Below are 16505 nucleotides of genomic sequence, written 5' to 3'. Positions count from 1 at the left end.
ATCTATGAATGCTTCGATTAATATTCATGTGGAATCTATGTTGTAATGGTTTGTTTTTGGCCATAGGTCATTTATCTGAAATACCCCGGGCACACCCCACCCTGTTTTGCACACACCACATGCACGTTTACTGTTTTACTCACTTACACGTCCCATTTAGCCAACGTGGCACTAATGCGTGGCCCGGTCTCTTTGGAGATGCGACGTCATTCATGAAACCCACAACTCCAGTCACGTACCTTAGGGTATATCAAACTGGGGGCATCAATACCATCTGATCAGGTGATTCTGAGAAGTATGTTGATGCACCCAGGCTGGAGCGACCTAAGCCTTTGACCTATTGTAAGCCACACAGTCACATGTCCCGATTGCCAACGTAGTACTAGTGCGTGGTCGGTCCCCTCGTGGGATGCCAAAACATTTATGAAAGCTACAACTCTTGACTCGTACCCGTAGGTATAAAAGATAGTCTAAGTATATCAATTGCACTTCTTGGTCAAAACCGGTGCCTAAGCAAGATCTTGCCCCGCTGTACCCTACTGTACGAGGGGGATAGACTACGTCTATTCTAGACGAGAGGTATTTAAGTGGGCCCTTGCTCAGCATTGTGCGCCACCTCTCAACTGGAGATCAAACTGGCTGTTTTTGGCTTCAGAGAAGTGAATTGAGGTTTTAGATTATCACCTATACGGTATATCAAACCAAGTCACCACGTATCGAAAGGTATATAGGTGTGCTTGGGCAAGGGTGGCCAGATAAAAATGCATTGCATGTAGTAAGCCTAGAGTCTAGAAACCTTCCCCATAGGTCACGACTCGAACTTATCGTGGGTGTTCCCGGGTTGTTTATTGAATGAATGCCTGTTGTTGGATGAATGTTTGTGAGTGATATGAATGTTGAGATCAAAGTGTATGATTGTCCTCAAGGATCAAAAATTTATTTTCGAAAATTAAAATGGGTGCACCGACCCAATAAAAAATCCATCTCTTGCAAATGACCCAGCCCAATTCGATCCAACAATCCTGATGGACCGGGCCATTTAAATTGAAATAAAAATCAAATTTTCAAAGAAGAAAAATGGTTTACGAAGGGAAAGTGTTTTCTAGAAAAAGTGTTTTCCAGAAAAAGTGTTATTCTCTAGAAAATAATATTTTCTAAGAAAAAGTGTTTCTAGAAGATATTTTCCATAAAAACAAGATTTTCCAAGAGAAAATGCTTTCCAAATAACAAATTATTTTTCGAAAAAAAAGAAAATAAAGGAAAAATGATTTACAAAAGATCTATTTTTGCATGGAAAATTTTTGAAATATGTTTTTTAGCAAAAACCTATTTTTTGCATGGAGCTTGTAAAATTATCAAAATATGTTTTTCTAAAAAGAAAATGATTGCAAAAAATAATTAGAATTGTGAAAATTATTTTTCTTCTAAATAATCATTAAATGGATGAACTTTTTAATGGATTGGTGCACGAAATTCAATAAAATCTCAGGGTTCATTTAAAATGTTATCAAGGGGGTGACACTGAAATTGGTTAAATTCATCTTCAAAGAGGTTTAAGGGTTATCATTGTATCTAAGCTCAATCGTCCATCGTCTAGGTAGGGTTGTAAATCCGGTTAGTTAGAATAAACGTCAATATCAAATCAACAGTCAGAAATGACCTCAAAATTTCTCAACATCATCCAGTTGTTCTTTGAAGATCATAGTGCCTCAATCCTGTTGGTTGTAAGCAATGTCTCAGTCCTCAGTCCTAATCAAGCCCATTGTGGGTAGTTGTATTGAGTTTTCATGAGTTATTTGAGTTAGCTCGAGTCCAATTTTTCAATGTCATATTTTCTTTAGATCGAGTCTACTCTTTTCCTGTTGAGTCGAGTTAGTTTATTGAGTTTATAGAGGTGTCTGTCGTCCCTTCTGAATTTGATTGAATAAAGAAAATTTTTTAATACCTCAAGCGCATTAAAGAATTAACTAATAATCTAGCTTCAAGGATATATTTTTCTCCTGAACAAGAAAGATAAGAGTCGGGCTCAAGAAAGCAAAGGTCTTTGACCTCGAAACAAAAAATAATTCCTAAAGAGATTCAAATAGAAACCATCTTATCCCTAAAGGAACACGAGTGGATAATGAATTGACTCAGAAATTTCAAAAGACTTGTTCGTGTGATCATATGAGGGTGTGCTAGGTACAAGCTTGGGTGTTGTTCAACATGGAATGGATACTCGTTTATATTAATGGAATCAAAGAAGATGTTATAAAAATGTATCAGTGCTATCATCACTACATCTTGAGTTTCAAATCATATATTATCAGTCGATATGGGGGTACCTTTTGAACTAATCTCTGATAATGGGTCGTACTTCAAAGCATAAATCATTACTCTATGTTTAAAGTTGAAGATCCGGAAGCACAAATCATCCCCCTACCGTTCTCAGATCAATGGAACGGTTGAAGCAGTCAGTAAGAGTCTCAAGACTATCATCCGGAAAATGTGACAATCAAATCGAGATTGGTCAGAAAAATTATCATTCACGCTATGGACATATCGAACTTCAATTCGATCCTCTAGTGGAGTTACTCTCTACTCCTTAGTGTATGGCATGGAAGTAGTCTTGCCAGTTGAAATGGAAATTTCGTCTCTCAGGATCTTGTTGGAAAATCATTTGTTAGAAATAGATTGGGTTCGTCAGCAGTATGAAGAATTAAACTTGATAGAAGAAAACGAGTTAAAGCCCTGTACCATGTGCAAACTTATCTAAGAAGAGTCACCCGTGCATTGGACAAAAAGGTCAAAGCTCATCATTTACAAGTCAAGGATTTAACTATCAGACTTCAAAGAAAATTGAACACTCCTCCTCGACTATAGGAGAAAGTCTGAATCCAATTGGAGAAATTCATTCGTTAAGGAAATATTACCAGGAAAGGCTGTCAAACTTCAAGATCATGATGGAATTGAATTACCAGAACCAACCAACCTTGACTAAATCAAACGGTACTACATTTAAGGAGGCCATCTTTGGCTGAATCAATCCTCATATTACCCAGTTACCCAGTTCAATATATCCTTTCTCAACCCTTTTGTAGTATTTTCAAAAAAAAATTATGCCTTTTTCTTTCTCAGCCCGTTCACCTAACCTAGGGGAGGGAAAAATTCGAACTACGTTTTGGTCTGATCCCAAAATTCTGGGGTACGTAGGCAACCTGAGAAATTACTTCAGGTCCGACCACATCAAAATAAAAAAAAAATCTATTTCCCCACACAAAAAATCAAAAAATCAAAGAAAATTCAAAAGAAAAAGAAATTCAAAGTGGGAAAGAAAATTTAAAGAAAAAAGAAATAACTTAAAAGGAAATGCCACACAAGGGGCATTTGGGTTTTTGAGCCTCAAAATCCTTTTCTTTTTTATACCCAGTCCTAAGCCTACCTATAAAAGTCCTCCTAAGTACCGTGCGAAAAGTCAAGGAAGATAGCAAAGCATGATCAGGCAGCAACTCCAGAAGTTCAGAGACAAAAAATAAAATAAAAAGATAAAAAATGATGAAGCCTGCTAAGTTGAAAACCCGAAAAGGGCGACTTAGGCAAAAATTAAGGCAAGCTCGCAAGGTTGAAAATCTGAAAGGACAACTTTGGCAACAATTAGAGCCAAGAAGAAAAAAAAAGCTCGCTAGATCGAAAACCTGAAAAGGCGATCTAGGCAAAAGCTAGAGCAAGCTCGCTAGATTGAAAACCTGAAAAGGCGATCTAGGCAAAAGTTAGAGCAATAAAGAAAAACAGAAGAAAATCCCAAGCTGAGAGCGGTCCGAGCTGAAACATCAGAAGTCCGAATAATCAAGTTCAATACTTAGCTTAAATCAGGCATAGACTCAGAAGCCACAAGTATCTTGTCTATGATCGATCTGAAAATGTTTACTTCCCCAAGTGAACCAAGGGAGATAAAGGATGAATTCTATGATGAGTCTCGAAAGGAAATAATTTTGTACTCTTGAGCCTGACTCAAAACCTTCAATAAAATTAATCAAAATTAAAAGTTGAGTCTTTATTGCGCTTGTGGTAATCAATTATTTCAAACCTTCATACACGGGGCATTTTCTTTCTCTTTTAATGTAACTTTTCCCCCTTATACTAGGGGCATTTTTTTAATTTAATTTTTGCATGATGTGTTCAATTATCTTCAATGTCATGTACATTGTCAAACTAGGGGCATTTTGTCTTCGAGCAATGTTAATCCTATAAAAATAATAGGAACCCCAAACTTAAGGTTACCCTCTTGATAACAGTTTTTTCAAAAAACTTTTGAGGTTCAAAAGAAATAAAAACTCATGTTTTAAATTCATAAAACTTTTTGATACATCCTTGAGGTTCAAACAAAAGCATTTGGATCTCACATAGGAGATATGACATTCTTTCGTTCTCCAGATTCTTTTTCAGATCCAATCATTCTTGGAATCGATCATTTCTCTTCCAGATTCAGTATCTTCCAGATTTATTCAATTCACTCTGATCAATCTTTTCCAAATTCATTCATTCTTTCCCAAAATTCCTTCGTTCCTTTGCCAATTTTGCTCAGTTTCCGCCAAGGGTTAACTTGGATTATGCTCAGATACCGCCGAGGGTTTTCTCGGAACTATGCTCAGATACCGCCGAGGGTTTTCTCGGAACTATGCTCAGATACCGCCGAGGGTTTTCTCGGAATTATGCTCAGATACCGCCGAGGGTTTTCTCGGAACTATGCTCAGATACCGCCGAGGGTTTTCTCGGAATTATGCTCAGATACCGCCGAGGGTTTTCTCGGAACTATGTTCAGATACCGCCGAGGGTTTTCTCGGAACTATGCTCAGATACCGCCGAGGGTTTTCTCGGAACTATGCTCAGATACCGCCGAGGGTTTTCTCGGAATTATGCTCAGATACCGCCGAGGGTTTTCTCGGAACTATGCTCAGATACCGCCGAGGGTTTTCTCGGAATTATGCTCAGATACCGCCGAGAACTATGCTCAGATACCGCCGAGGGTTTTTTCGGAATTATGCTCAGTTACCGCCAAGGGTTATCTTGGATTATGCTCAGATACCGCCGAGGGTTTTCTCGGAACTATGCTCAGTTACCGCCGAGGGTTTTCTCGGAACTATGCTCAGATACCGCCGAGGGTTTTCTCGGAACTATGCTCAGATGCCGCCGAGGGTTTTCTCAGGAACTATGCTCAGATTATATTCAAATTATGCTCAGTTTATATTCAAATTATGCTCAGTTTATATTCAAATTATGCTCAGTTTATACTCAGATTATGCTAAATTTATGCTCAGGTTTTACTCAGTTTCACACAGTGCACACACTTGCACATTTGCATTTTTTAGTCAGGGAGAATTCTCTAAAATTCAAGGATCTGACACCGTCAGTGAGAGTTTGCGCTCAAGGACCTGACAACCTTTTGATTCGGGGAGAGATTTATTCTCAAGGATCCGAACACCTTGACAAGTTGCTAAATCAGGCTGCAAAATGGACTGTCACTAGCTTTGGCATTCGGATATCGCACTATCTACCAAAATAGATTTGCTATTTAGTTTGCTTCAACCCTTTGCCAAAGAGGGGCATCTGTAGACACCCCATTTTTGCATCCGCCTGATTAATCAACTCGTCAACCCGATCGCAATGATTCCCAATGATGGATGTGTATTCTATTGCTTTATTTTGTTACCAGATGTGTTTCAGAAATCCGGATGAGGTATCTCGAACTAACAAAACCTTAGAAACCACGCTACGCTAGAAAAATACGACCCCAGAAACATAGAAATCATCATCTTGCAGACCAAAAAGAAGCTTCACGATAAAAATCACTAAAAATTATCAAATTACCAAAATACCCCTAACATCAAAACAATCATAGAGCCTACATTACGCTTAGGAAAACTCTTTCGAACCCATAAAATAACAAATCAGAACCAAATAAATTATTTCACCAATTTTAACAGAATTTGACAAAATTACGAAAATGCCCCTCATAAAGTTCACAATCATTTCACATAAAATTTTTCATAAATGACACAAACCAACATTCTCATTAAATTCCTTACGAAAAACAGATTCTAAAACATCCTAGAACATTAAAAACCGACTTAAAACGTGAAAAGTCCTCTCCGGGGGCAAAACAGTAATTTCACAATTTTCATGATAAAAAATTTCGAAATTAATAAATAAAATATTAAATAATTAAATTTAAACATTAATGAAATTAATTTAAAATTTTGAACCTAAAAAATCGATTAATCGGACTCTCAGGCAAAATTGTTGAGGGTTCGTGGGATATTTCTTTAAGGACCCCTCCATTTAGGGGTCCAAAGAATTAAAAATATTTTAGAGGAGGGGTTCTCCAAAAATCAAAGTAAATCAAGCAAGACTAAGGTCAAGGTATTAAAGTCAATCAAGTGAGACTGAAGTCAAAATTAAAGTCAATTAAGCAAGACTAAAGTCAAGATATTAAAAGTCAATCAATGAAGACTGAAGTCAAAACAATAAAAGTCAATCAAATAAGACTAAAAGTCATAATAGAATTCTAATTAAATAATAACTCTATCTAATAGAGTTCTAACTTAAAAACAATTCTACCTAAAACAATTTGAATTAAAACACAATTCTACCTAAAACAATTCTAATTAAAACACAATTCTACCTAAAACAAGTCAAACTAAAACACAACTCTAATTAAAAGATTTCTAATTAAATACTAACTCTATCCAAATCAACCCCTAAAAACATCTATAAATAGAGGTGCTCACACCCTATTTTCGTATAAAATAATAAACCCTAAGAGAAGTAGGTCTAAAAGCTCCCCTAGCCCCCCATAAACCCTAGTTTTGGAGCCCCAACTCCTTAACTAACATCCATCCTTCAATTTTAGTCTAGAAAACACCCAAAAGCCTTCTTAAAACATCCCCAAATCCGCAACGAACTTGAAGATTTCAGATTCAAAAACAAGGAGATACCTTGCCTCGGAGATCCGAAGTCAAATCCGGAAAACAGAACGAAGCAAGGGAGCACGGTACAAGGAGTTCTTTTTGTCAGATCTGAGGGAACCAAGTCCTTGCCATCGGAAAGGTAAACCTTTTATTTTTATTTATTTTCTTATCTAGGTTTTAGCAATGTAATTTACTTAGGAATTTAGTAGAGATCGGCTTTGGCCGGGCGGGGTTGGTGCCTAACACCTTCTAACCCCGTAACTTGATCCCCGAATTCAGTTTTTTTTTGTTTTAGATTAGTTTTTATCCGTTTAGAGTCATTGATCGGTTCCTAGACCGTAATAACTAGGTGGCGACTCCCAAACCTCAAGGGTCAAAAGCGGATCCGCGCACCCCGCGGATCGAGGGCGCTTTCACAATGGTAGGTTGTTTCTTTATGAAATCTATACTGATGTTTGAGTTCCAATTCACTAACATTTTCCTTACTAGCTTAGTAATATTTTAAGCCTTACTAAGGGTCATTTTGCTCGAATGGATTACCACATTGGCAAACGAACACCACAGGCCTCTAAAGTTCGTGAAAAAACTTAGATAAAAAAAATTTGATTTTTTTCCCTTTTGGACTTGGTCCAATGTTTTGAAAATGGACAGCTACTGAACTTCCACCTAACTCCCAAATTTAAATTAAAACTCGATGGGGAAAAACAACTATTTTGAAGAAAAAAAAAATCAAAGTTCATTGAATTTGTCCTATACAACCCTAAAGCATCAGATCATGGTTTTGGATGCCACAAGTTGAGCCCAAGGACCCTTAATAGCATGGTTGGAGTCCTGAATGAGACAAGACATGAAATGGGAATATAAAATAATTTAAGCTTCAAATCTAACCTTCAATCGATACCATTTTTGTTTAAGAAATTCAGTGTTCTCATGAGACGTGTGCATTTGTTATAGTTAAGAAAGATTAAACCTAGGTAAAGCCTTGATTTCTTTTTAAGAAAAATATTTTGTAAGCTCTGATAACTCAATGGCCTAAACCATATGTCATTCTCTTGGAATTTTCTTTTGTCCCGATAGGGAACTTTCTTCAAAGACCCATTTTCAAATGTTTGATTAATTTAAAAATATAAAGCCGGTTTCACTATCAATCTCCTTATATCACCATCATTATCGTTATCTTTGATACTATAGTCAACATCAAATTTTTTTGGAACTCACATGAAATTCACCACCATTATAGAATCTTTGTTGCCAAAAGATAAATAAGAGAAATAATTCCTTAAAACAAACTAAAATAGTATGGATAGTCTTATTGACCATAAATATTACATCTTCCACGTTAAAATAGATTTTTAGATTATAATTTGACACCACTTCGAACTACTTAATTGAAAATCATAAAACCTATAAAAATAGTAATTTAAAAAAAAAATGATAAAGATTTTAATGTTTCTAAATTTTTATAATTTACAATACTTAACAACAATCTTCTAAAATAAATTTGAAGTCAAAATATTTTAACATTGCTAAAATAGAATTTATAAAAGAAGCTAGATAATATACACCTAGAAAGTGTGCTAAATTCCACCTCACAATCTTATCACATAGATCTCACATTAAATGCTCTTGTATAAGAATATTTTTTGACGGGTACATGTTAAGATGCATTAAATACACCTTCCAAATTTATTTTCCTGCCTAAAATGCACAAAACAAATATTAAATACACCTTCAAATTAATTTTGCTACCTAGAACACAGTAAAAATAAATTATACCAAAAATACTATGAAAGATGTATTTCCAATGTGTAAATAATGCATTAAATACACCTTTGAAATTTATTTTCCTACCTAAAATGCACTAAAGAAAATTAAATACACCTTCAAATCAATTTTCCTACTTAAAATGCACTAAAAAAAATAATACCAAAAATACTCTAAAAGGTTTGTTTCCAATGTGTATTTAATGCATCTTAAAATGTTCACCTAGGGCATACATTAACAAAACCACTTTTTGATATCGTTTGCCAGATTTGAGGTGTTAGAGGTCGATTTTTAACCCTCCACCCTAGGTTTTACAATCTATGTCTTAACAAAAATAAATAAAAATTGCAAACTTGAAATGTATATTTTGATACTGAAAAAGTGTTAAATGTTATTTGAACATGCTCAGGGGTTTTTACTTGTTTTATTTGTTTTTGTACTCGTCATAAAAAATTTAAATTAATAACATAATAGTCATTTTGACATACAATCTCAGAGTTATGTATATTTAAAATTAATGTGTGCATTTAGCCTTTTAACCCAACTTCTTCTAGTCACGTCGTTATATATAACTATATAAGGAAAACGCTAAAGTGATTGTGCAAGACACTCCATTAGACATTGAACTGAAGTGGAAGTTTGCACGGAACTATAGAGGATTTTCCTCGAGACAACGTGAAAAAGCCCATATTTGATGGACCATGGCATGGAATTTTTCATTGTCAAAATTTTTTTTGATTGGCTGAAATCTTCAAATTAATGGAGGATGAGAGAAATATGATAGCTCTAAACCATCGCATATCAGGAATGATAAGGTCCCAATAATTTGATTTTGGGACTGTAATTTCTCAAATTCTATCACATTTTAAATGTTAGTTCCTGTAAATAATTGTAAAATTAAATTATTTCTCAAAATTAATAAAGCTAATGAGATATTATTGCTAATTACAGATAAATAAAACGCATGTGGAAGTTACCAAACGACGTAACACAATCGATTACAATGTGCGAGCAAAAATGAGAAATTTGACCAAAAATTAGCAGCAAAAGTTGCCACATCACCGTGCCATGGTGTCTCCCTAGTGCACCACGGTGATCTAGAGCCACCTTGCCTCGAGATTTGCATTGAATACTCCAGATGCTTCGGCTGTTGTAACTAACTGATCCTCTCGAATCGAATCATCCAAAAATTTGACCCAATAACCCGATTACGAATGTTATAAATTAAAGGGTTTATTTCAAAGTCCTGATCATCTCTATTTCTCTTAGTGTAAATTCTCTGCAATTTTCTATAGTTCCTTTGGTTCTTTGAGAGAACTCTTAATTGTAGTGAAAACGTCAAGAGTGATTGTGTTAGTTTCCCCCCTCCCCCCATTAGTTCTTATTGTAACTCTTTTGAGAGGCCATCAAGGAAGGAATCAAGTTGCAGCTATGTTTTACACTCTCTTCTCCATCTATTATTTTATTTATTTTGTGCTACAACTATGAACCTTGCAATGAGTGGTTAGACTCTCCTTAGAGAGGTCAAGAATGCCAGAGCAAGTTCATCCCTCTAATGTAGTTTTAATTTTATATTCTTGCTTTACATGTTAATTATTCTAAAAATTATTCTATGATTAGATAATCTAACTTATATTTTTTATTCAAACTTTGATAGCCATTGCTTAGATAAGTTCAAGAATGGCTATGCTCTATGAAGAATTTAAATATAAGTTAGGCAATCTCAATTAAACCAGGATTTTCATGAATAACCTTTGGTTACCTTCGATGATTAAATTGCTCCACCTTCCGATCCATAAGCAATAACTTGCTACATGGATTGAGTTATTCTTAGAATTAATCTGCATTATGGATGGTTTGCAAAGGCTAAGTTGACTTTTCTAAGCCCCCTTTCTTATATCTTTAATCTCTATTTTCTGTTTTAATTTCAATTACAAGTTAATTTCCATCTTTATTGTGCTACAGACCTGTTATGTTTTCAATCAATCTATTTTTTTTAAACTCTGTTTTGTTTTACAAATTGAATTGTAAGTGAATCCCAACTGTCCCTGTGGAACGAATCTAACTTACTCAAAGTCCATATCTTAAATCTCTATTTCTGCAATTTAGACATCAAGTTGCAACGATCAAAATGGCACCGCTGCCGGGGACAACGATTTGATTCATTTTCAATTTGGAAAGAGTCCGAAATAGAACCGAGACTTATCTGCTTAAAATAGAAGCTAAACGAATAGAAAAAATTTCAAAATATTTTCATTACAATCCTTAGAATATCATAAACTAGTCCCAATTGGAAAAATCAATTTTCATCAAAATTTCACCGCTCAGCAGTAGCCCCCTAGTGCTCCGCGGTAACACGGCTACCTTTGCTGCTGATTTTTGTCGAGCAAGTTTCTAACATCATGGAAATTGTAATGGGAATATTTGTTTTCTTTTCTTAGCAGTCTGACTTAGAAAATCTTATTATTTTCAGGTGAAGAACTTAACGGAAGTTGACGAAAGGCGACACGTGGAATTTTATCCACCAACTCGGCTTCTTTACTAATAAGACAACAACTCTCCAATTTATTTTTCATTTTATTTTTACTAGGAAATAATTTGTATTAGGAACTTGAACTTGTAATACTTTTTAATTGTATCCAAGAGGGCTCAGATTGTAATAGATTTAGGGACGGACGATAGTGGGACGAAACTATCTCAGCCCCTTGGGTTCGTACACCAAATTTGGTGTTGGTGGCCCGAGTTGACTCAACTTGATCATCCTCCGTCTAGAACGGAATGTAACTTTTAAAAACACTCACGCATCTTTTGCTAGTGAGTTTCTGTATTGACTTTGAGTGACTAATCTGTACACCTTGGATTGCATATAGTAATAAGGGCACCCTTACGAGGATGACACCATAAGATAAGAATCAGATTTCATCATCGATATCTTGCCCTTCTAGGAAATCAAATTCATAACACAAAATTAATTAAAATTGGTTAGACGTGATTCTAGGTGCCGTCGAGCTCATTAAGCAAAGCTAATCAAAGTTGTACCAACTGCACTTCTTGATCATAAACAGTGCCTAAGCACAATCCTGCCCCGTAGTACTATGTGTATTCGGGGGATAGACATAAGTCTATTATAGATGAAAGGCAACTTAAGAGTGCCCTTGCTCAACATTGTGCGCCACTTCTCCCCTGGGGATTAAACTGGTCGTTTCCGATTTTAGAGATTTGGGTTGGAGGCTTTGATTAATCCTTTGAACTAGTTAGGACCTGTCTAGTCATAGGAACCCAGTTCTCATGTATGAATTTCTTCCCCCCTATTGTTTGCAATTCTATAGTGTATGTTAAGTAGGAGATCTCAGAAAAATCCAATTGTGTTTGATCTGAAGATCACAAGGTCTAACCCACTACCTAGGGTTAGATAAGAAATCAACACCGTTCTCATTCCACCAATCCTAGAAATGGATCCACATCCACTTCCACCTCATCACATCTATGAGGATCAACGGACTCTCAATGATTTGTTCACCCTTATTACAGCTAACCCTCCTTCGTGTATAGCTTTACCTGCCGCAAATGTGGTACAATTTGAAATAAGGGCAGCCACCATCAATATGCTGTCTAAATTTCACGATTTCGAGAGTGAACAACCGTACAATCATCTCAATAAATTCTTGACCTTATGCCAGACATTTAAAAATGGTCATCTCGACAATGAGAATGTCAAGCTTAGATTATTCCCTCTCTCTCTCGAAGACCATGCTACGGCATGGTTAAACTCCTTGGCCTCTAACTCTTTCTCTACATGGGATGAGTTGTCAAGAAAATTCATGGCCAAATTCTTTCCAATGGCAAAAACGGAACAATTCAAAAATACCATTTGGAACTTCAAGGGAAGACCGAATGAAGAGTTCTCCCAGACTTGGGAAAGGTTTAATGATCTTCTTATCAAATGTCCACATCATGTGATAGATAAAGCCCAATTAGTTAATTTCTTTTATCCTGGTCTCCCAACAGCCCAGTGTATTCTTCTCGAGTCTATGCATCAGGATAAATTCATGAATCAAACTCCTAATTAGGCATATGAATTCTTAGTCGAACTGGCTGAGAATGCTCAAAATTGGAGCACAAACGTAGGGGATTTCGATAGAGGAGATTTATGATCCAAGAAGTCGGGCATGTATGAGATTAAGTTCGATCTCGATCTCAAGAATGTCATGACTAGCCTTTTGAGTAGCTTACAGAATATCAACAAAAAGTTCGACGCCTTCAGTGTCAAATCTAATTTCCAAGGAGCCACTCCAATTTTGCAAGTCGCAATAGAGACATTTTCATCATGTCAATTGTGTGAGAATGTTAGTCATTCTACAGAGAATTGTCCCACATTGAATACTTCACAGTCAGTGCAAGCCAATACTATTGGAAATTACAACACGTATAGGAAATTCACTCTTAACTCCTATAGTTAGACGTACCATCCCGACAATAAATTTCACCCTAATTTTTCATATCGACAGAGTGAACCTATCCAACTAGGAGGTCCTCCAGGTTTCTAGAAAAATTCCAACCGCCAAACTCATTCCAGTGTAAATCTACCTTTGGTTCTACAACCATCCTACTCTTCACCTCAGAATTCTGACCCATCCTAATCCAGGATGAACTGTTCTAAGAGGACAGTATGAAATCAATAGTCAAGCAGGTCCCTCTAATTCTGTTCAAGCCATCCATACTTTACAATCTAATAAATTAGTAGATAATAAAGTTGTCATGCCTATTACTGTTTTCTTGACGGATATTCAGGATACAATCAAATCCCAATTACCCTTGAAGATCAAGAAAAGACAACGTTTACTTGTCCATTTGGGACCTTTGCCTATCGAAGCATGCCCTTTGGGTTATACAATGCTCCTGCCACCTTCCAAAGGTGCATGTTGAGCATTTTCTCTGATATGGTTGAAGACTTTCTTGAAGTTTTCATGGATGATTTTTCCATGATCGGGTCAAGCTTTGACGACTGCTTGGACCATTTGAAGTTAGTCTTAAAAAGTTGTCGAGAGAAGCACCTCATGTTAAATTGGGAAAAGTGTCACTTCATGGTCACCTCTGGAATAGTTTTAGGACACATTATTTCTCACAAAGGAATTGAGATAGATAAAGCTAAAGTCGATCTTATCGCAAATCTACCTCCGCCTAGAACTGTGAAAGAAGTTCGTTCGTTCCTAGGACATGCAGGGTTTTACAGAAGGTTCATCAAAGACTTTGAAAATTTTTCAAAACCCCTTGGTGATCTATTAGCCAAAGAAACGACTTTCGAGTTTTCTACCGCCTGCTTATCAGTCTTTGAGAAATTAAAACCTGAGTTGACCTCAACACCTATTATCCAATCACCTAACTAGGACCTTCCCTTTAAGGTGATGTGTGATGTGTATAATTACACTATAGGTGCTGTTTTGGGACAACGAGTTGAAAAACTCCCACATGTCATTCAGTATGCCAGCAAGACCTTAAATGATGCCCAATTCAATTATTCCACCACCGAAAAGAAACTACTAGCAGTAGTTTTTTCTTTAGATAAATTTCGCTCCTACTTCATAGGGTCCAAAGTAGTCATCTTTACTGACCATGTCGCGCTGAAATACCTTCTTGCCAAAAAGGATGCCAAAGTAAGGTTGATACGATAGATTCTTCTTCTTTAGAAATTTGATCTCAAAATTTGAGACAAAAAGGATGTGAAAATGTGGTTGTAGACCACTTATCTAGGTTAATAGTTGACACTTTCTCTAACTCTCTAGTCTCGACACACCTTGGTATGCTGACATTGTTAACTACCTGGTGATAGGTCAAACTCCCACCTCTTGGTGTAAATAAAATCGCCTGCACATCTTTGCCCAAGCCAAATGGTTCTTTTAGGATGATTCGTATTTATTCAAATACTGTCCAGACCAGATAATTTGTCGGTGTGTTGCTGAGAGAGAACAAAATGGTATTCTCGAGTTCTGCCACAATCATGCCTATGGTGGGCATTTTGGAGGAAATAAAACAACAGCCAAAATCTTACAATGTGATTTTTACTGGCCCACAATCTTTCGTGATGTCCATCTCTTTGCTAAATCAGGTGATAGGTGTCAACGTCTAGGAAAAATTAGCCGAAGAAATGAGATGCCCCAATAACCAATTCTGATCATCGAAATCTTCGATGTTTGGGGCATTGACTTCATGGGCCCTTTTTCCATTTCACACAGATTCCAATACATTTTAGTCGCAATCGACTACGTGTCAAAATGGGTTGAAGCCAGGTTTGTCGAACCAATGATCATAAAGTTGTTGTTCAATTCCTCAGACACACTGTATTTTTTTGATTCGAAATCCCTTATGCCATTATCAGTGATAGAGGGAAACATTTCTGTAATCGAGTTTTCAAAAGTTTGATGTGCAAGTATTCCATCACTCATAAGGTAGCTACCCCATATCATCCACAAACCAGTGGGCAGGTCAAAATTTCTAATCGTGAAATCAAAACCATTCTTGAAAAAACTGTCAATCATACTCGAAAAGATTGGTCTTTACAATTATTTGATGCATTGTGGGCCTACATAACGGTTTTTAAAACTCCTATAAGAATGTCCCCTTATCGGTTAATCTTCGGTATAGCTTGTCATCTTCCAGTCGAACTAGAGCATCAAGTTTTTTGGGCAATCAAACATTTGAATTTTGATCTAGCGCAAGCCGAAGAACTTAGGAAGCTTCAACTCATTGAGTTGGAAGAATTACGAAAAGATGCCTATGACAGTACTAAGCTATACAAAAATCGAATGAAAGTCTAGCATGATAAGCACATTCAGAGAAAGTCATTCCAAGTAAGGCAAAGAGTACTACTTTACAACTCTCGCCTTCATTTGTTCCCAGGAAAATTGAAGTCCCGTTGGACAGAACCCTTTGTGGTCCACAATATTCACCCTCATGGAAACATTGAGGTTCTCAATCCAGCAAATGATAATATTTTCCAAGTGAATGGCCAAAGACTGAAACCATTCCAGTAATTCTCAAATTCTCAAGAAAAGGACTCACTTCTGAGCAATCCTGTGTATCAGGATTAGTTTTAAAATCCATGTCTGGCTGAAGACATTAGACTTAGCATTACTTAGGGAGACAACCCTTGATTCTTGCAAATATTCTTTAAAAAAAAAAACTTAGCCTTGTATTTTTATGAGTAGTATAGTTAGAAAATAAAGATTTTCTTTAAAAAAAAAACTATTTCAAAAATTTTAACTGTTATAACTTTTAATATTTTCAGATCAGTTGTAACAAGATTTTGCACATTAATGCCCAATCCGATTCAGGTGTGATTTAACCGTTCTCTTTCCTACTCTTTATTCATTAAGGACAATGCTAACTTCAGGTTTGAGGGTGTAAGATAGCATTTCAATTGTTGTACATTTTTGGTACATTTTTAAATACCTTCATCAAAAAATTTATATGTATTGTCATCATACGAATTTTTAAAACCAGGCTTGTTCAATTTGTGTTTACAAGTTCTTATTTCTCAAAAATAAGATATTTTGAAAAACAAAATTCGCGTCACCTTTGATTGTAGTGAAAATTTTATTTTTAGAACAAGAGTTGTCTTCTTCACTGTCTGGAATGATAGGGAAAACCTAAACTACTAAACTTTGACCTCTTTGTCCTTTGGTTGGCTGGATAGAAGAAAAACAAAACTGGAGTTGATATCTTTTGGACAGCAACCATAGGATTAGATTGGGTACCTTGAAAAGGGCTACTAGCTTTTTGAAAAAGAACACTAGA

The sequence above is a fragment of the Akebia trifoliata genome, chromosome 4 (genome assembly GCF_017979445.1).
Source record: "Akebia trifoliata isolate Shusen 1 chromosome 4, ASM1797944v1, whole genome shotgun sequence".
Classification (NCBI taxonomy): domain Eukaryota; kingdom Viridiplantae; phylum Streptophyta; class Magnoliopsida; order Ranunculales; family Lardizabalaceae; genus Akebia; species Akebia trifoliata.
Note: the sequence above shows the minus strand (reverse complement) of the source record.